Source organism: Pan paniscus, chromosome 6 (assembly GCF_029289425.2).
Source record: "Pan paniscus chromosome 6, NHGRI_mPanPan1-v2.0_pri, whole genome shotgun sequence".
Lineage (NCBI taxonomy): Eukaryota > Metazoa > Chordata > Mammalia > Primates > Hominidae > Pan > Pan paniscus.
In genome coordinates this window covers 37,522,998-37,546,135 of record NC_073255.2, presented here as the reverse complement: position 1 = coordinate 37,546,135, position 23,138 = coordinate 37,522,998, and the positions used below count along the sequence as shown (strand labels likewise).

The 23,138-nt window shown below is 39.8% G+C and overlaps 1 pseudogene; it reads right to left on the bottom strand.

The window, feature by feature from the left end:
- The window catches only part of LOC117981179 (uncharacterized), a 119,726-nt pseudogene extending 97,500 nt beyond the window's left edge, over positions 1-22,226 (bottom strand).
- Positions 22,227-23,138: the final 912 nt, after the last annotated feature.

Sequence of the window (23,138 nt, the reverse complement as noted above, 5' to 3'; positions counted from 1 at the left end):
TTGAGACAGAGTCTCACGTCATTGCCCAGGCTGAAGTGATCTCGGCTCCCTGTAGCCTCCGCCTCCCAGGTTCAAGCGATTCTCCAGCCTCAGCCTCCGAATAGCTGGGATTACAGATGCGTACCACGCCTGGCTAATTTTTGTATTTTTAGTAGAAATGGGGTTTCACCATGTTAGCCAGGCTGGTCTCAAACTCCTGGCCTCCAGTGATCCCCCTGCCTCCGCCTCCCAAAGTGCTGGGATTATAGGCGTGAGCCACCATGCCCGGCCAGGAGAAAACATTTGTAATATACCTCACAGATAAAGGGCTAATATACCTAATATATAAAGAACTCTTAATTCTTTATATATTTAGCTTCTGGAGGCTTCAGGTGTCAGTTTGGTGATGAAGAGAGCTGGAATGATGACACTCTCATTCCTACAAGGAAAATAGCTGGACAAACTGCAAGATAACACCTTTTCTTGAACCCTTCAGAAAACTGAGGTCGGAGGACAACCAACGCAAAATTTCAAGGACAGTTGCCTGCAGAAAGCACAAAGAACTGAGCATTCTGGAATAGGAACTGCTTGACTGAGATAGATGCTTTTGAATGCCATATAAGCTGGTACAAAGATTAAACCAGAAATTTTTAATGAACTGCTACAGGCTTAGTGTGAGCTGGCATGAAATGTGAAGGTGAGCAGGCTCTGTTAGGGAAGATTGGGGAAGCATTTAGAGAAAGCTTTCCCTATGGTGCTGGCTGGGGGACAGGAAAAGCAATCATTGCTCAGACTCTGCTCACACCCAAGTTGTGAAATCTCTCCTAAGGAAAAGAAAGCCATGATCTGCAGGGAGAACGGTATCAAACCCATTGTCTGAGGACACTGGTGGGTATCCAGTGAAGCTGGTGAAAGAGAACAGGCAGGAAAAAAGAAAAAAAAACCTAAATGTTAAAAAACAATCATATTCCTTGAGAAGGGAACACTTATGAAGGGTACAGCCCCCAAGTCCCAAATTCACAGTACCTGTCTAAGATTGAGGCTTAATTGGAACATCAGAAAACCTGCCACTCTTCGCCCATTACATTAACAAGCCTTTGGTAAAAATCACAGTGGAATGTGACTGAGTGAGTTTTGCAAGGCATTTTCTTTCTAGGGAGCAGCACAAAGGACAACCCAAAACCAAGTTCAAAACAAGGTACCACTAGAGGAATTTGAAATCGCTAGTGTCCATAGCGGCAACAAACTCCAGCTTTGGTAACTACAGCAATTACAAACTTCAAATCCAGCCCACCCTAACTAGATTAACATAAATCCCTACAATAAAGACCTAACAGTAAGAAAGATGTTCTATTTTCAAGCATAAAAATACTGACCTCTATGTCTACTGTCTTCTACAACATGTCTAACTTTCAGCAAAAATTATGAGGCATACCTAAAGGTAAGAAAAAGCACAGTCCGAAGAGACAGAGCAATCATCATCCAGACCCAAAGAAGATACAGATACTGGAACAACTGGACAGGAGATTTAAGTAACTATGATTAATATTTTAAACACCCAAATGGAAAAGACAGATGATACGCAAGATCAGATAGATAATTTTAGCAGAGAGTTGGACACTATAAGAATCGAAGGGAAATGCTGGAAATAAAAACAAGAAGTAAAAAATGCCTTAGATGGGCTCATCAGCAGACACAGCACAGCAGAAGAAATAATCAGTGAGTATGAAGATAGGTCAATGCAAAGAGAAAAATAAGTGGAGGAAGGAAACGATAAGAGCATCTAAGAGCTGTGACACCATATCAAATATTCTAATACACACATAATTAGAATCCCAGTGGGAGAGGAAAGGATGAGGAAGAATAAACATTTGAAAAATAAATGACTGAGAATTTTCCAAAATTAGTGACAGATACCAAACCACAGATCCAAGAAACTCAGAGAACAGAAAAAAGGATAAATACCAAACAAATGCATGAATGAATAGATAAACAAACCAAACATGCATATACAAACCTGGGGGTAAATGTAAACACATTAAAGAGTATGAGACAGAGACTATCTCACAAAGCCTAAAATACTTATCGTCTGGCTCTTTATAGGAAAAGCTTGCTGACCTCTTATCTAGGAGAATGAATAGACTAGGGATATAATGTGAGTTTCTTGGGCAGCACCAAGGGCTTCATTTGAGGTTGATGGTCTTGAACTGAGAACAAAACCAGCCAACAGAATTGTGTTTCTCCAGCTATAATCAGATTCCCAAGTATAAACACGGAGAAAATGGAGAGTTGGATTTAATCATGTTGGGTCAGCTTTCCCTTGGATGTACAAAGCCAAAAAGAACATTGCTCATGGCCTTCCAGCAATGTCAGCAGCAACAACAACAAAAGCCAGACAGTCTTCAAATTTACAACTTTTCCTGAAGCAGTCAGGGAGCTGAGGTCACAGGACAATCAAATAACCCAAAATAAATTAAAAAGAAAAACCATGTGCAAGGAGAACAGAAACAAGCATTTAATTACACGGGTCATGCCACTAGACACAATGGTAAAGAACTCAGCTCAAATTGTTCACCAGTCAGTCGGTAAATGCCTAGTATGGGTTAGCAAGGGAATTTGCAATTGCTTACAGACATTTTTACACAGAGCTCATAAGGTGCTGACAAACGATTAGCAAGAGTGCTCAGAAAGCATCCTCCATGGTAAAGCCTGGGAGAACAGGAGCCACTTAGAGAAAGGCATGAAACCCACCCACCCCCCTCTTCCTTATCTCCCCTATAAGTCTTAAACTCTCTTAGCTTAAACTGCTGCGGGAAAGCTGGGGGAAAACACTGTCCTTTTCACATTACTGGTACAAAAATAGGCCACAGATCCTGATTTAGTTCTTGAGCCTTACTTTTGCTAACCCCTTGACGCCTGTTTCATATCTTCTCTCTCCAGTTATCGCAAACCTCCTCTCCCCCTTTCACTCTCAGCGAATGACCTTGTTTTCTACTGTTTTCCTGTGCCCATTATGTATTTCCTAGCTGTATCCCAGGTGCCTACTTCCTGGAATATGGAGTTGATTCAATATCATATTTGTTGAATGAATGAAACTATGCAAATTTCCTTCTGCTACATACTCAGTAGTCAATGGATACAACCTAAGCACAACCAAAATTAGGTTTATCTGTATTCTCACCTGCATTTGGTATTGTCACTATTTTTTATGTTACTCATTCTTACACATATGTAGTGATATATCATTATGGTTTTAATTTACATTTCCCTATTGGCTAATGATGATGTACATCTTTTTGTGCTTATTTGCCGTCCATATGTGAAACGTGTCTTTATGTATTTTGCTCCATTTCTATTTGAATTGTTTGTTTTATGAATTTTGGATCTTAGGGTGTTCTTTATATATTATAGATGCTAATTACTTTTCATATATATGGCTTGCAAATATATTTTCCCAGTCTGTAGCTTGCCTTTTCATTCTCTTAAACAGGGTCTTTTGCATAGAAAAATTTTAAATTTTTTATGAAGTCCAGTATGTCCATTTTTCTCCTATTGATTGTGCTTTTGGTGTCAAGTCTAAGGATTCTTTGCCTAGCCCTAGAGATAAAGATTTTCTCCTGTATTTTTTGTAAAGGTTAAGAGTTTTGCATTTTATATCTAACTGATCCATTTTGAATGAAATTTAGGTCAAGATTCTGTTTGTTTGTTTGTTTGCATATGGATGTTCATTACTCCAGCACCATTTGTTGAAAGTAGATCTTTCCTTTCTTTCCTTCACTGAATTGCTTTTGTGCCTCTGCCAAATATGTCAATTGGACATATTTTGTATGGGTCTATTTCTGGGTTCTCTGTTCTCTTCCACTGATTTATGCATCTACCCCTCTGCCAATACCATATAGGTTTTTGTTGTTGTTTTTTAGACTGAGTCTCACTCTGTTGCCCAGGTTGGAGTGCAGTGGCATGATTGCAGCACACTGCAGCCTCTGTCTCCTGGGTTCAAACAATTCTCATGCCTCAGCCACCTGAGTAGCTGGGATTACAGGGACATGCCACCACGCCCAGCTACTTTTTTATTTTTAGTAGAAATTGGGTTTCACCATGTTGGCCAATGTGGTCTTGAACACCTGCCCTCAAGTGATCCGCCCACATCAGCCTCCCAAAGTGCTGGGATTACAGGTGTGAGCCACTGTGTCTGGCCAGTAGTCTTAATTAACGCATCTATGTAGTAAGTCTTAGAAGCAAGTAGCCTGATTCCTCCTACTTTATTCTTTTCCAAAATTGGTTTGGCTAGGTTCTTTTTTGCCTTTTCATATATATTTTACAACATGCTATATCTACAAAAATCTTGTTGGGACTTTGATAAGAATTGCATTAAATTTGTAAATCAATTTTGGAAGAACTGACATCTTTACTGAATCTTCCAGTTTATGAACATGGTATATCTCTTCATTTATTTAGATCACCTTTGATTCCTTTCATCAGCATTGTATAGTTTTGATCATCTACGTCTTATATGTATTTTGCTAGATATACATTTAAGTTTTTCGTGTCATAGAATTATAATTTTAATTTTGGTGTCCATCATTAGCACATAAAATACATTTTTTTGTTTATCTTTTATCACGCAACTTTGCTGAACTCACTTGTTCTAGGAGTTTTGTTGTGGTTATCTTTTTGTTGTTGTTTTAGATTTGTTGGGATTTTTTACATAGTTCTGGCATGGGCAAATAGGGACAGTTTTATTTCTTACTTTTTAATCTGTATGCTTTTTATTTCCATTATTTGCCTTTTGCACTAAAACTTTTAGCACTGTGTTTAATAAGTGGTGAATGTGAACATACATGCCTTGTTGTCAGCCTTAGGAGAAAGCATCAGTATTTAATCATTAAGCATAATGTTAGCCACAAGTTCTTTGCACGTGATTTTTACACAGTTGAGAAAATCTCCCTTTTATTTCTTTTTTTTTCTGAGAGTTCTTACCATGAATGGGTATTGAATTCTTTCAAATTTTTTTTTCTGTACCAATTTATATGATTATGTGATTTTTCTTATTTTGCCTGTTAACATGTAATATGATGTATTTGAATATTGAAACAGCCTTGCATCACTGGAGGAAAACCTCATTTGGTCATGGTATATAATTAATATATTATTGAAATCTATTTTTGCAATTTTGGGAATTTTGTGTTTATATTCGCAAGGGATATTAGTCTGAAGTTTACTTTGTTTTGATACTGTTGGTACTTTGTTGGTTTTAGTATCAAGGTAATACTAGTTTGAGGTAAAGAATTGGGAAGTGTTTCCTCTTCTCTTTTCCGGAAGAGATTGTATAGAATTGATGTTAATGATTTCTTAAACCTCTAGCAGAAGTCTCTAGTGAAAATACCTGGGTCTAGAGATTTCTTTTTGAAGAATTTCTACATTTGAATTCAAGTTCTCAATAGTTATAGAAATATTTAAATGATCTATTTTATATTGATTTTATTTAGGGGAATAGTTTGAGTTTTTCAAGGAATTGGTATATTCCATCTAAATTGACAAATTTAAGTGTGTACAGTTGTTTACAATATTCCCTTATTATCTTTTTGATGTATGCAGAGTCTGCAGTGATAGCCCGTTTCATTGACATGGATATGGATAATTCGTGTCTTCTCTTTGTCAGTCTTGCTAGAGGTTTGTCAACTTTATTGACCTTTTTGAAGAACCAGCTCCTTTTTTCCCTTGGCTTTTCATATAGTTAGATATTTGTTCCCTCCAAATCTCATGTTGAAAAGTGATCTCTAGTGTTGCAGCTGGGATCTAGTGGGAGGTGTTTGGGTCATGGGGGTGGAACCCTCATGAATGATGTGGTTCCCGCCCCACAGTAATAAGGGAGTTCTCCCTCTGTAAGTTTATGTGAGATCTGATTGTTAAGAGAATCTGGGACCTCACTCGTCTCTCTCTTGCTCCCTCTGTCTTGACCTGCCCCCTCCCCACTGGAACCTTTCTCTCTCTTGTTTGCTCCCCCTTCGCCTTCCACCGTGATTATAAGCTTCTTAAGGTCTTCACCAGAAGCAGATGCTGGTACCATGCATGCTTCTTGTACGGTTTGCAGAACCATGAGCAAAACTAAACCTCTTTTCTTTCTAAACTACCCAGTCCTTGGGTATTTCTTTGTACAATGTAAAAAAGACTAATACAGCTTTCTCTATTATTTTTCTATTTTCAATTTCATTGATTTCTACTCTTTATTATTTCCTTGATTCTACTGGCTTTCAGTTTATTTTGCTCTTTTTTTCCTAGGTTCCTAACTGGACGCTTAGATTATTGATTTTTTTCCTCTTTTCTAACATATTCATTTTAGTGCCATACATTTCCCTCACAGCACTGCCTTCTCTCTTGCCTATACAATATATAAATATTTAAGTAATACAAATGTTTGCTATTGGGAAGACAGAGTGGATGTACTTTTCCTGATTACTCCCTTGAAGTACAACTGAAAACCCTTTGAGTTATACACAAATCAAACATAAGAAGACTCTGAAAAGTAGAGAGAAGACAGACTTGAGACCCAAAGAATAACATGGTTATGAGTTCCATGGGCTCTCTTTGTGCCTCATTTTCTCAGACTTGGAGTTAAAGAGGCTGGCAATCCAGAAATGCCAATGGGCACTGCTATGGTTTGAATGTGTCCCCTCCAAAATTCAGGTGTTGAAACTTAATGGCCAATGTGATAGTATTAAGAGATGGGACCTGCAAGAGGTGAGTAGGCCATGAGGACTCCCCCTTCATGAGTGAGACTAAAGCTCTCTTACTCTCCTGCTATCTGCCATGTGAGGACACAGTGTTCCTCTCCTTCAGAAGATGCAACATCAAGGCACCATCTTGGAAGTGGACAGCAGTCTTCACCAGACACTAAATCTGCTAGCGCCTTGATCTTGGACTTTCTTGGACTCCAGAATTCTTAGACTCCAGAATTGTAAGATATAAATTTCTATTTTTTTCAGTTTTGCCAATTTTATTGAACCAATAAAATTCCTACTAATAATGATGAAATAATTTCTGCAAGTATAAATGTGATACAGTTTAACAAAACCCATTGTTCTGTAACTATACATAGATTTTCAAAATGTCATAAAAAGTGCAGTTATGAATTGTTAACATGTTAATACACAGTTCCTTTATTCCAGCACTTTGGGAGGCCGAGGCAGGCAGATCACCTGAGGTCAGGAGTTCGAGACCAGCCTGGCCAACATGGTAAAACCCTGTCTCTACTAAAAATACAAAAATTAGCCAAGCACGGTGGTACACACCTGTAAGCTCAGCCACCTGGGGGGCTGAGACAGGAGAATTGCTTGAACCCAGGAGACAGGTTGCAGTAAGCCGAGATGGTGCCACTGCACTCTAGCCTGGGCAACAGAGTGAGACTCCGTCTCAAAAAAAAGAAAAAAGAAAAAAAAAGCTTGAAAACCATTAGATTCCTTAGAGGACTAGTTGAACATGTTCATACCAGAGGACTGAAAGTGACTTTCACTTTTTTTGCATCATCTGAATTTTTTTTTTTTTTTTGAGACAGTTTCGCTCTTGTTGCCCAGGCTGGAGTGCCATGGTGCGATTTCAGCTCACTGCAACCTATGCCTCCTGGGTTCAAGCAATTCTCCTGCCTCAGCCTCCCGAGTCGCTGGAAATTACAGGCATGCATCACTACGCCCGGCTAATTTTTGTAGAGACAGGGTTTCACCATGTTAGTCCGGCTAGTCTCAAACTCCCGAGCTGAGTTGATCCACCCGCCTCAGCCTCCCAAAGTGCTGGGATTACAGGCGTGAGCCACCACGCCCAGCTGCATCATCTGAATTTTTATAGGAGTGAATTCTTATTTCTTCTGCAATTAAAAAAAGAAAACTTCCAAGTAAAGATAACTAGTTGTACACATTCATTAGTTTCCGCTCCGTCCAAACATCCTACTAAAATGATAAAAAATGTAATTTTTAAAGGGAACACGCCTATAAAAAAATCAAGAAGATGAAATAAAAAGCAGTACCTTTAGACTCTGGAAAGAAAATTCATGAGTAATAATTTTCACTGCAGAACTAGGAAAGCAGAGAAGCAAACTGATTTACAGCAGTCACAAGAATTGGCAAGCACAAGATATCCCTGGAAGCAGGGGTGAAGGCAGGCCTAAAAGAGAAAGATTCATCACCAGTCTGTGTAAGGAGCTGTGAGATCTCCTAGTTGTCCTCCCTGACTTGCAGCAGCTAAGCAACCCCAACCCTGGCACTCTATTACAAGTTTGTTATTAGGAGAGGGAAAAGTTTCTAGACTTGCAGACAACAGGAATAGCTGAAGGCAGAGGTCCTGTATTGATACTAAATACGGAGATTAAATGAAAGTATCACTTTGAGTATTAAGACTCTCAATCTTATTGTTACTCTGCTCCTAGACCACTAGCAGAAACGATTGTGTCTTCCAGGCAAGAAAAGCCATTTCTGGAAAATATGACCAGCCCAAGAGAAAAGACAGTAATATTCCTAAGAAAATGGCCCAGACAGAGGACACTACATGCACAGAGAGCTTCCAATTTGCTTTTTAGTGCCCCCCACTTTAAAAGTATCAGGAGTTAGCCAAAGATCACCAAACATTTAAAGAAAATATCTAACAAAAGAATGAAGCCAAACAAACAGAAAAAGCAAGTGGGAAGAAACTGAGTCATCAGGAAAGGGAACAAAGCATACACATACATATATATACATACACATACATATATACACTTATACACAAACAGATGCACATGTAAATACGTATCAGTAATATTCTTAGAAAAAGATATTGTACCCACAAAACAAAAATGGAATATATGAAAAAAACATTATTTTTTAAAGACCTCAGAAATTTTAAAAAACATTAAAAATTAAGTTAAAAATTAAAATTACAGAAACAAATAAAAACTGACAAAAGAGTTATAAGATCACATTTTTAAAAGTCCCTATCTGGGCATGGTGGCATGCACCTGTAATCCCAACTACTCAAGAGGCTGAGGCAGGAGGATCACTTGAGCCCAGGAGTTCCAGGCTGCAGTGAGCTAGGATCACACGACTACACTCCAACCTAGGTGACACAGCCTCGAGACCTTGTCTTTCAATAAATAAATAAATAAATAAATCCCTCAAAAGAAAAAAAGAACAAAAACCAAAGACATAAAAAAATTAAAGAGAAAAAAGAAAAAGCAAAGGATTACTCTAGGTGTACAACATCTAAATCATCAAAGAAAAAAATGGCAAAAAAAAAAAAATCACAGAAAGCAGCTGACTCAAAGAGCCTACCAAATATGCTGCACAATGAATGAAAACAGTTCCCTCCCAAGGCATGTAATAATGAAATTTTCATACAAAGGATCAAAAACCATAATGACATCTATGTGCTCAACAGCAACACTAGAAGCCAGAAGGCAACAAGGCAACACATTTTAAATTCTCAGGGAAAATAACTTCAACCTAGAATTCTATATCAAGTCAAAGTACTAATCAAAAATGAGGGCAGAAATAAAATATTTTCAGGAATGGAAGCCTCAAAAAAATTTTACCTTACACATATTCTTTCTCAGTAGGAACTACGAGATTATATCAACTAAAAACAATGGAGAACATCAAGAAAGGAGACATATAAATTCAAGGAACAAGGAAACAACATAAGAGAGAGGCAGGCAAATACAATTTCCAAGATGATGATGAACAAAGAGGGATCTCATAGGATAATCATTTCAGAACAGGGTAGGTCAGAGGGTCTCAAAAGAGACTTTAACAAGAAAATGAAATTCAGGCAATACTCATTATATGAATAATCTGAGAGGAGATTTATACAAATGAGGGAGGGTTTTAAAACTAAACCGTTTTTTTTAACTAACAAATTTTTAAAAGACAAAAGAGAAAACACAAAATTGTACAGGAAAAGAAAAGCAGCCAAATGTGAAAAGGACTCTGAATTATTAAAAGCTAATTAGATTCTGTACACTTCACAACTAAAATACAGAATAACTCACACTTAAAATACTACAACAAGTGGTTGATCTAACTTCTGAGTCTCATCTCCAGATAATAGCTAAAGAAATTATCTACTCTACCACCAACTTCTTATGACATAGACTCAAAAGAGATAGTGCTTATGAAGTAACTTTCCTAACACATAAATTACTATATGAAAGTAACTGTATTAGTTCAATATTTATAAAGACACTTAAAGTGGCCAATAATATTAAATATTCTTAATTTTAGTTATTCTGTTTTAAAGAAACTAATGGCAATCCTCCAAAGAACTCTGTGTATGGTAAGGTGGAGGAAGAGTGGACAAAAGGAGTTATTAAGGAACTGACATTTCAAGGTGACCAGATTTGCTGTTTTTGAAGAAGTGCTATGATAGACAGGAAATATGGAGAATTACAAATCAAGACTTCAGGGCTGTCAGACTGAAGGGTGCTGAAGCACCAGCAAAGCAGTGAATTGCTTTAGTAAATGCCAAGTCATCCAGGTTGCCTCAGATGTAGTAAATCACGTAACTGAAAAAAACTAAGTTTTTCAGCCTCTGCCCTGAAGCAGCAGCACACACTTAATGAAAACACTGACCTACCTTATCAACCATCCTTCCAACCATCTCCAACCGCCCACAAAACACACTCACACTGATAACACTTTGTAACACATTCAAATGGTTATAAAAGAGCTATAAGCACAGTATAATTTTACTTCTAAGGCAATTTTATAACTGTCTCCATTTGTATAATCTACATTATACCTATTTGGTTCAAAAATTAATTTACCTATATTTACATTATACAAATAAAAACATAGCCTACCACTTCCTTCTAGAGCAATACATTTTTATATATAATTTAAACACAGCAATAATTCTGATAATAATAATCTTAAAACATAATAATGTGGTTATCAAATACATTTTGGGAAACATTCAATATTTACAAAGTTTTTACCATGTGTTTGGCATAGTAAATGTGCTGAAAAACTCAATTCAAATGTTCAGGGGAGAATTTTGTAAATATAAGAAAGATACATTCTAAAAATAATGAAAAGTGGATTGTTTTTGCAAAGTCTGATCAGTTGGGAAGAGAAAGGAATACGGTATCAGAGTAAAGCACATGGTCATTCTGAGGAGGGTGAGACTGGAAGTGCGGCATAAATCTTGGATGTTTTAATTTTTTCATTCATTGAAGAGGTTCCTTCAATAGTTAAAAGCATAAAGGTATGAAGTATGTGGACTACTTTAACCCTCATAATACTACAAAAGCAGGTTTTTGTTTTGTTTTGAGACAGAGTCTCATTCCGTCGCCCAGGCTGGAGTGCAGTGGTGCAATCCTGGCTAACCGCAACCTCAGCCTTCTGGGTTCAAGTGATCCTCCTGCTTCAGCCTCTGGAGTAGCTGGGACTACAGGCATGCACCACCACACCTGGCTAATTTTCGTATTTTTGCTAGAACCTGGGTTTCACCATGTTGCCCAGGCTGACCTCAAATTCCTGAGCTCAAGCAATCGCCCCCCTGGGCCTCCCAGAGTGCTGGGGTTACAGGTGCAAGCCAATGCACCTGGCCTGATTCTAGAGACGAGAAAATGGGGGTACAGAGGAACTAAGAAACTTGCTTAAGGTCAGCCCAAGAAACATGACTTGAAGGCTTAAACTCTTCCCCACAATAACAGAATGCAGCCTGGACATAAAGTGCATCCCATCTCTGCTTTCGTTAATTTATGGACAGACGCAGAACTCAAACTGAGCTAATCTGAGTCCTTTCTGCTGGAGGCAGAGAAAGGTACTCCTTTCAGGCCTGTAAGACTGCATGTAGTTGGAAGTACAGAGAGTCTCAAGGCCCCAGCTTAAAGAAGGCCCATACTGGGGCCTGGGGGCAGTGGCTGACAGCTGTAATCCCAGACACACACAGACACAAAGACACACACACACTCTCTCTCACTCTCTCCCTCTCTCCCTGTCTAAATTTCAGCTCCAGGGGCCTTGGTTCCTGCATTTGTTCCTTCAATTCTCTAAGTTACCCTAGGATCCTTTTCCATAATTTGAAACAATATATAGTGTTTCCACCTAATGCTATTTTGAGTTATGCTTCTATCCTTTACAACCGAAAGACTTAAGATTCTCTGACCATGGTGCAATACTTTTATATTTTTTGAGACGGGGTCTTGCTCTGTCACCCAGGCTGGAGTACAGTGGTGCGATCTCGGCTCACTGCAACCTCTGCCTCCCGGGTTCAAGCAATTCTCCCGTCTCAGTAACCCCCTAATAAGCTGGGATTACAGGTACCTGCCACCATGCCTGGCTGATTTTTGTATTTTTAGTAGAGATGGGGTTTCACCATGTTGGCCTGGCTGGCCTCGAACTCCTGACCTCAGATGATCCACCCACCTCGGCCTCGCAAAGTGCTGGGATTACGGGCGTGAGCCACAGTGCCGAGCCACGGTGCAATATTTCTAAATTAACACTAGAAGTAACGATAGGGTAGTAGTAAGGATAACCACAATAAAGCCACACTTTAAAATAACTTTCAAGTAAAAGAAAATATCAAAATGCAGTTAACATGATTATTCCTCGATAGAACTGACTTTTAAAAGATAAAAAATGTGTACTCAATGACAATGAAAATGGTAAGTATCCAAAGCTATGGGAAGTGACTACATGTAACGAGAAGTAAACAGCCTTAAACGCTTTTATCATTAAAAAATGATAAATAAAAAATAAAAGAACTAAGAAGCTAGGAGAAAGAACAAAATTAACTTTACAAAATGAGACAGAACACAACAGAGGTAACAGTAGAAAAAAATTAAAAACCAACAAAAATAGAAAAATTTATTGTTCAACTGAGCACTGGCTCTCTGAAACATATTACACATAATAAATAACCCATTATGTATATATGGCTTCTTTGTTCTTTTTTTTCCTCAGCTCATATGTAAATAGGTAAATTAAAGAACTATTACACACTAATCACAATTCAAGCAAAAATTAGGATATTCCACATGGTCAGAACTTATGAAATTCAAATGACTGAATATACCTATAATTTTCTGACACACTAAATCTTTTCGTTGCTAAAAAAAAGAGCCCTGAATGAAATAATGACTCTGACAGGTGATATTACTCGAAATATATCTACCAATCTGCACTTATAAATATCAAAAACCTCACAAGCTTTTATTGGTTAAAAAATTTTACATAGTCCTAAAGATTATACCTTGCTAGAAGCTGTTTCCATTTCTAATGAGCAATTTGGCAATAAAGATCAAATGCCTTGAACAAAAGCATATCTTTGTTTCTGGCAATCCCATGTCGCTGATAAATTTCTAAAAACTGGCCGGGCACTCAGGCCTGTAATCCCAGCACTTTGGGAGGCTGAGGTGGGCGAATCACTTGAGGCCAAGAGTTTGAGAGTAGCCTGGCCAACATGGCGAAACCCAGTCTCTACTAAAAATACAAAAATTAGCCAGGCATGGTGGTGCACACCTGTAATCACAGCTACTTGGGAGGCTGAGGCACAAGAATCGCTTGAACCTGGGAGGCAGAGGTTGCAGTGAGTCAAGATCGCACTATTGCACTCTAGCCTGGGCGACAGAGCGAGACTCCATCCAAAAAAAAAAAAAAAAAAAAAAAAAAAACTGTAAAAATTTGCTTACCAAGGTGTTCATGGCAACAGTATTTTATTATAACTGTACCAAACAAACTAAATGCTCAGCTATAAGGAACAACCAAATAAATCCTAGACTCTTCATTTTCTCTCATACCTCCACATCTAATCCAGGTGGCTCTATCTTCAAAACACGGGATATCCAGAATCTGGCCACTGCTTAGCACCTCCAGCACTGCCACCCAGTCCAAGCCACTGTTATCTTTCATCTGGATTTTTGCCTCCTTGCTGACTCTTACCACCTCACACAATAGCCAGAGTAATCCTTTAAAACCCAAGTCAGATTATGTCTATCCTCTGCACGAAAATATTCCAGTGTCTCCCCATCCCTCTTTAAAACAAAAGCCGCAAACCACAGGTCAGTGGTTATGAGGCAGTTTATGATTCTGTCCCAACCTCATGCCACCCCACTATGCTCTCATCTTCTACAGCCCTCTGCACTCCAGCTGTAGTAAACCTACATATCAGGTACACTCATGCCTCAGGGCCTTTATAGTTACTGCTCCCTGTGCCTGTATATGTTTTTCCCCCAGAGATCCTCATGACTTGCTCCTTCACTTTCTGCTTGAATTGTCACCTTGTCAGTGAGGTCATCCTTAAAACCCGATTTAAAATAGCAACTATAGATAGGCCTCCACCCCATAATCTCTATCAGCCTTTGCACTCCATTTTTTTCCATTACACTCAATGCCCTAACACACTATGTATTTTACTTGTTTGTTTACTATCTCTCCCAAATAGAATAATAAGGCCCCTAAAAGCAGGGATTTTTATCTTATTTCTTCACTGCTGTATCCCCAGAATAGTGTTTGGAAGAGCGGGTCCTCATTAAATATTTGAGTGATTTTTGGAATACTGGGTAATAATTAAAAGTCATGTTATAAAAAATTTTAATGTGATGTTAGAAACTGGTGGAAATGGAAAGAGCACGTTATCAAAGAATATGTAACCCATGGATCAAGAAGAAATCATATGGGAAATTAAAATACATTTTTCACTGAATGTTAACAAGAACCCTTCAAAATCAGTGGGATTCAGGTAAAGCAATTCTTGGAGGAAAATGTGTAGCTTTAAAACTTCGTATTAGAACATCAGAAAGGTTAAAATCAAAACAATATAAAAATGAATGTTCCAAATTTTGTGTCTAAAACAAATACATATATAAAAGACATTAACACTTTTTTCTGGTTATTTCTAGTGGTAAGATTACAAGTGATTTGCGATTTTTTTTTTTGAGACTGAGTCTCACTCTGTGGGTCAGGCTGGAGTGCAGTGGCACGATCTCGGCTTACTGCAAGCTCCGCCTCCCAGGTTCATGCCATTCTCCTGCCTCAGCCTCGGAGCAGCTGGGACTACAGGCGCCCATCACCACGCCTGGCTACTTTTTTGTATGTTTAGTAGAGATGGGGTTTCACCGTGTTAGCCAGGGTGGTCTAGATCTCCTGACCTCATGATCCACCCGCCTCGGCCTCCCAAAGGGCTGGGATTACAGGCGTGAGCCACTGCTTTTCTGTATGTCAGTTTTTCTCTAGTGAACAGGTATTATTTTTATAATTAAAAAAAAAGGTTTTAAAAAACTTCCTTTCCCTCTGGTTGAATTCTAACTGCTGGCCTCTTCCTCTGCCTGTCTCTTAAAATACTTGCTCCTCTGGATTCCATCCTTGTCCTTCGTCAATCTATATTCATCCCTTAGTAATCTTATCCACTTTCTGGAATCATTTATATCCTGCAATTTGATTTCTCAGTTTTTTGTAATATCCTGAATTAGAGACTCATGTTTCCAGCCACTTAAAGGATACTTCTATCCAGATGGAAATCCTATAGCCACTCAAATTTAACAGGCCTAAAAGGAACTCATTATCATTTCCTAAAACTTGTTCTTTTCATCTTTAATACTGGTTAAAGACATCACTATGTACCCAGGTTCTCAATTCTATCAGTTCTACCTTAGAAATCTCAATCAAATCTAACTTTTCTTCTCCCTCACCAATGCCATCTTTTCAACGTAGGCATCTTCTATCAGTTATATTCTAAAAGAATCCTAACTTATCCTCCTGCTATCACACTCTCCTCCTTAAGAACTGAATCCTGATCAGGGTTGCTGCATACAGCCTGAAGTCTGCACCACTAGAGAAGGTTGCCATCCATGTAAACTACGAATGTTAATTGTGCCCAATGGCCTAATCATGATACTCCCCCTGCTTTCAAACTTCATTAGATAAAACAAACCTACAGCACTATAAAATCCTTCAACTGGCTCCACTTTCTATTTTTCTAGCTTCAGGTTCTCATCATTCCTCTATGCACCCTACAGTCCAGACATATTTAACTTTTCAGTATGCCCTATCAAAACCCAAGCTTTTGTGGATTTTTCTTTAGTCTACAGTGCCCTCTCTCCATAAAACTTCTAAATCCTTCAAACTACAGTTCAAATGTACCCTCCTCTGTGAAGCATTTTTTGACTAGCCTACACAAAGATACTTCACGAAGCATTTTGTTAACAGTTCTATTACTGAATTTGTTGCACTGTATAATGATCACACATATCCATCTCTCAAATTCAATGGAGAGTTGAGCAGTGCATAAAGAAGCCCCACATTTAAACCCTGAATATCTACAATGCCCAGCCCCTAAAAGGGGCTCAATTCATGTTTATTAATACTATACTTACCATATGCATTAGTACAACTTTTTAAAAGTAAATAAAAACTGAGTTTAAAAAAAAGTTGCATGTTCAGCTGTCAATCTAAGTCTATAATCCATGTGGCAGACAGAACTGATGTGACTATTCTTGATTCCTACACTTCATGGTGTTTAAACCTTTGCATAATTCCCTCCCCTTGCACGTGAACTGGACCTATGATTTGCTTCTAATCAATGAAATACAGCAAAGGCAATGGGTTGTATGTGATTACATGTACACGATTATGTAAGAACATAGCACCAGTTCACCTTTGATAGACTCTCTTCCTTTGCTGACTTTGAAGAAGCAAGCTGCTCTGAACCAAACAGACACAAGGAAATAAATTCAGCCAATAACCCAAGGAAGTCTGGGGGCAGACCTTTCCCCAGTTGAGTCTCTACATAACAACCCAGCCCTGGCCAACACTTTGACTGCAGTCTTACAGAGGACACAGCTAAGTTGTGCCCAGCCTCTTGACCCATAGAAATTGCGAGGTAATAAATGTGTTGCTTATAACAGCTAAATTTGTAGTTATTTGTGAACAAGCAGCTTAGAACATGAATAAAATAAAAAAAAAAAGAAAATGAATAAAATCAGAACCTAAGGTATTTCTGAACTCTTTGTTCACAAAAAGGCCTATGTTTTGTCCAATTTCTAAACAAATAAATGTCATGTATATGCAAAATTAAAACACAGACTAACATTTCAAATAAACAATAGTTCTTAAGAATATTCACATAAGGTAAAACTTAGGAAGTAATCTGCTACATAAAGCAGTTCCTACACTCTCTTTTAACACATTTGCCAGTATACCCAATTGTACATAATACTTAGTACATGTAATAAGTTTAATATTAGGGCAATTCTCCTTACAAACCCAAATAATAATAAATAGTTTAAAAGTTGATATCTAATTAATGATATTTGGTAATCAAAAGAACTTACTTACTGGTCACCAGGCAAAGCAATCAAATTGGAGGAGAGCAAGAGACTCGTTGGAGATGTGCCTGAGGGAGTAAGACACTATCTTACAACAACAGGGCTCTTACTCCCTCAGGCACTGCACCAGCCAGCAAAGCATCAAAATACCAGGTTCTTAGGTCACGCTGCTCTCAGATCAGGTGATGCCCTGTGCAACTCACCAATCCTCCCCACCTTGCAGTCAAGAATAGTTCCAAAAAATCCCCAAAGCAGAAACTTCCATGACACAGGCCACACTTACACACACCAAAACATATAACATGAAGGTATGAAATTACAAGTGAGAAACAATAACCACCAAAATTCTTATTACTTCAGGAGTGGCAGGGGTTGTGGTTAGAAGGCTCATTTTTCTTAGAAAGAGGCAAACATTCCTCTTTGGCCACTCCTCATAAAAGCCTTCAATGGCACAAAATAACATTCAGGAATAGGAAGTAGATTAATTACAGTATCCCAAATTCAAACATTTTGGCACTTGATATTGGTAAGAAGAGATAACTGAGACCAATTCCATAATGGTTAATTGATGAAGTCAACCTAACAGCATAAAACTTCACATCTGCTTAAAAATTAAGAGAAATCGTCCTAGAAATACAGGTCTTATTCAACATATTCAGTTTTAAGAGATAACCGACACTCCTTCAATATAAGAAAACATGTTGCACAAGTAACAAGGCACCTGAATTACAATCAGACTACTGAAATACTCATGAGCAAGCCACACCCAAAAAAGCTCAAGAAAATCAGGAGGCCAAAAGCAACCCAGCACCACTAGTTGTCTTAGATTAAGTCATTTTACATTTTCACTTCCAGACTCAAGGATACATTATAGAAGTCCACACGATGTCTCTGGAAATAATCTCCATGTATTGGTATATTTCTGTAGCCCAATTCATCTACCCCATCCTTGCTGCATCATTAAAGGCTATTTGACCACTCATGTTATGCTCTTATGAACAATAGCTACTTGACAGTGGAAAAAAAAACGTAGACGTAAATTAAAGCCAAACAAACCCTAAAATACCGTCAAGATTTTTAAATATTAGGAAATACCCTTAAGACCTTTTTTAAAACAAAGGTGATGGACAACACTAGCAGTAGTCAAGAAAGCGTCTGTTCACTTTAACACTCCCCACTCTGGAAAGAATAACAAGCACAAGATTTACTTCACCTAAGAACTCCTAAATATAATCACATTCTGATGTCCGGCAACTCAATTCTAGGAAATTTCTACACACTGAAATATCTGGATTAGGCATTTTTCTTCCAGTTCTCTAGAGAGAATAAGAGTGTATATAGCCAAAATAGATGTCCAAAAGACAGCAAAACATAAAACCAACACAGAAAACTTCCTCGTTCAATGTGGCAATTCATTATGAGGGAACTACTAACAATTCCACTTGCTAGACTCTTAAGTGTTAAAAATAAAAGGGGGGGACTGTTTTTCATTTTCTATAAATTACATGACAGCTCACAAGAGAATAATTTTGAATCTTATTAGTACCACATTTTCTTATTAGGAGACGTTAATAATATAAACAACAATTAAAATAACAGTTTTACAAAAAACAATATGAACTTTCCACTAATTCTGAAATAATCCTTTTATCAATTTTCAGATGGAGTTATTTGTATATAACCATTTATACAATTTGTAACTGAATAAACACAATAATGTTATAATAGATACTAAAAAATTAGGTAAATGTGAAGTACAGTCAAGTCTAACTTTTTTAATTGTAAGATTCTTCATCTAGCTCCCTAAATCTCAAGATGATGAGAAACATGCTTCTATTGTTTTCCTAATAACCCGTCCACTAAAATATAGGTAAAAATCTCAGTAAGGCAATGCCACTAAGATGGGTTTTTACATAAGTGTATTCCATCTCCCTGCCTCAACAGAGATTTCAGGATGTGGCACTTTCATCTGATCCTGTCATATAATAAGAACAGGTAATTTCTCTGATCCCTTTCCAGCAATTCTCAACTGAGGTTCCTCATCTGAATCACCAAACACAGGAAATTATTTCAGTGACTTTTCTCAACTGTTCCAAGAATGATACATAACTAAAACCGTCCTAAATGCACTGGTGCTGAAAGTTAAAATTCATTGCACACTACAGCACAATTGTCTCCAGAAAGCCGGGTGAGAAAGGCTGCTATAAGTTCCTCAGAAAGTGTCACTGTACTACTAGGCCCCAGTCACCCAACCCCAACAGCACTAAAAGAACTATAATGAGTGCACAAATCTAGAACTTAGATAAGAAAAAAGATAAATGCTTTATCTCCAACTTTAAGCAACTAGGTATTTTTACTTACTAGGAATAGCATGGGGCTCAACTGTCTCTTGCTCTGAATAGAATGCATTTACTTAACAAAATAAACCCATAGAACTATAATGTTTCTCAAAGGGAATGATCAGCTCTTAGAAAATGAATTTTTAAAAATCAGCATATTAAATAAATATTAACTTGACAAGGCTTTTCCTATTGACCCTTCTTTAGCAAACAAATATTCATCTTTTGATAACTGCTAAATGCAAATTTTCACTTTAAAAAGATAAAGATAAATATTAAAAACCAGTTTGCCCTTCATTTTCGCACTAATCACCAATTCTCAGAAACTGCCTTTTATATTCTTCAGTGCGGACTACAGCAACTTCAACTGCTGTGTTAGTTGTGATCAAATCACTTTAAAGACACCAGTGGAGTTCTTTTACTCAAAAGCTAATGACTTTTAAAAATGGCCCAATTTTAAGAGGTATGAATATTTTTAAGAAGCAAAAATTACTTTAAAACAAGGTAGCTAATTAAAAGTCAAGCGTCGTTCCATATTGAATGTACAAAGCGTTACTAAAAAGATTGGAAAAACTAAACATGACATTCCTATTTTTAATTTATGCTGGCGTGTGTGCTGATAGCACAGAACATCACAACAGATAAATTACTACGTATTCCACTTTACTAAGTCTCCACTCACAGTTCCTACGTTTACAAATATGTAAGTAAAAAAGTCACAAAAATGTAGGGGATGGTGTTTTCGTTGCTCATCTGTGCTCAGTTGTGAATTCTTCTAATATCTATACTTTCTATTTATTTTCATAAAGCGGGAAGGGGAGGTGGTCTTGATTCATTTAATATTAGCGTTTTGCAATAAAGTAGAGCAGCATAAAACATAACTGAAGAAGAATTCATTTTCCCCAGGATAATGCACCCTTCCTCCTGTTTCTACAGTAAAGCACATCATTTTGCTATTAAAAATGTCCATTTTTCACAACTGACTTTTCCTTAACTCTAGTCAACACTGCTCTTTAAAAGAACCTAGCCAATTACTGTACCTTGTAGGCAGAGTTGCAAAATTTTTACTTCCCTAAGAAACTTTTCCATTTTTTAAATGCTTTCCAAATTAAGCAGGACTCACATTAACTGTGATCTTAAGTAGCAGTTTAGTGAGGTTTGAAAACAAACTTTTCATTAACGCATTCATCCAATTAAGGTGACATAGTAAGTGGGACTACTGACACAGATTTAAGGATTACAGCTTTATATTAAAAGTCGGTCCAAAGATGGTAACTCAGAGTTCATTTGAGACCCTCTGACTTTTGGCTTTTAAAAATTGTGCCCCACTCGAGTCCCCAGATAGAACTACATTTAGCAACCGTCTCCTCCTGACTTCCTGGTACTAAAAGCCACAACCACAAAGGCTGTTTCGTGGGTTTGCTGTAAAACAACATTTGCTCCAGTCAACTCACTGGAAAATAGACTATCTCTACTGAGTACCCGCTGAGGTGTGGGTGCTCACGATGTTTAAAAACAAAACCACGTGTCTACGCGGCAGCGACACCGCAGGTGTTAACGTGCCGGGTTTCTTCCCAGGATGGAGACCGGCGCGGGCTGGGCCGGGAAGCAGCCCCCGGCGCCCCGGCGGAAGGAGAAAAGGAAAACGGTAAAAATAGCCGGCGGCCACGGCCCACGTGCAGCCGCGGGAGGACCGAGCGCGGGCGCGTGGAGAGGGGTCCGTACCTCCAAACATGCGCGGTGAGAGGTGAGCTGGTAAGGAGCCGATCACCAGGCGCGGCCCCCGGCCGCCGCCGCCGCCGCCATCCTCAGGGCTGCTGTGCACCGAGTCCTGCGAGTCCTGCGGGCCGCTGCTGCTGTTCGAGATGCTGAAGGAGGACTGCGCCGCGCGGGCCCCCGACGCCACGCCCCCCCGAGGAAACAGCTGCGCGGGGCTGCCGGGGCCGCCGCGGCGCCGCCCGAGGCGCTGGGCTGGTGAGCGCTGGGCACCTGAGCCGGGAACCTCCCCGCGGCAGCGGCCCCCCGGCCCCCAGCCCTGGTCCCGGTCCCATTGGCCACTCCGCTGCTACTGGAAGGTAGATCCGAGCCGAGTACGCGTGCGTGCGCCGTTAGCGGCGGCCAGGCCGCTCTGCTTGGCGCTCATGTCCGCCCTGCTCCGGACCGGGCCGTGCGCTGTGCCCCGAGAGCCAAGAGGGTAGGAGCGAACGCGGGAGCTAGAGGGCAGGGCCGAGGCGCCGCGGCCGGCCCAGAGAGGCCCCCGCACGGCCAGGGCCGCCGCCCGGCGCCCCGAGGGGCAGTCGGCGCCCGGCGCGCTCTTCTCGGGGCGGTGGGCAAGGCTGGCGGCCTGACGCGGGCGCGGGAGACGAGGAGACGCGGAGAGGAAGGTGTCCCGGCTGCAGGCACCCCTCGCTGGCTCCAGCAGGAAGGGGCGACTCAGGTGGCCGTGCGACTGCCGCTGGTTTCGGTTCTGGTGCGCCATGACGGGCCGCTGCCGCTTTCTGCCGCCGCGCTTGGCGCCCCGGGCCTCCGCACCGCCTCCTCTCCGGCGGCCGCTGCTACCGGCTCCCACGGCGACTGGCGGCTGAGTGGGAGGTGCCCGCCCAGACTCCGCCGGAGCCACCTTCCCTCCTCCCCCAGCCACCCAGCCGTTATTAACGGAGAAAGAGGAAAAGCAGGTGGCGCGCGAGGGGAGGATGAAGAATGGGAGGGAGGGAGGGATGGCCCGCGCTTCCGGGCAACCGTGGCTTCGCTCCCCCGCAACCGTGGCTTCGCTCCCCCGCAACCGTGGCTTCGCTCCCCCGCAACCGTCGCTTCGCTCCCCCGCAACCGTCGCTTCGCTCCCCCGCAACCGTCGCTTCGCTCCCCCTGCGAGATTAATTTCACAGGGGATTAATTTCTCATTTACAAATAAAAATGTAAGTTTAGAACAGAATGTTTTAAAAAGGTAAAAGCATTCACTGCATACTATATGCCAGCACTATACTTAGGACATACAGGACATATACGACTGTATATGTGAGCGCTTATCTCACTTCTCTTGTAGAATGGTTATTATTAAACTTATTTGAGAGGTGAAGTGATTGACAGCCGTTGAAGGATTACCTGAGACCATGGAAACTATAACTTGCAGAGTCAGAATTTGAGTTCAATTCTGACATCAAAGCTATGCTTTTCCTACTATGTCAACCTGCCTAATAAAACTACGCTTCTGAGACGAGGAAAGATGTTTCTGATGTTTAGTGATGTATATTACATTAACGTTGATAATATGATCTCATTAGGTAGTATTGAATAACTCTAATTTCATGTTTTAAATGCCTAGGGGGAGGACTGGAAAGATAATCACCAACATTTTTTTTTTTTTTTTTGAGTTGGAGTTTCGCTCTTGTGGCCCAGGCCAGAGTGCAGTCCTGTGATCTTGGCTCACTGCAGCCTCTGCCTTCCGATTTCCAGCCTCTGCCTTCCGATTTCAAGTGATTCTCCTGCCTCAACCTTCTGAGTAGCTGGCATCACAGGCGCCTGCCACC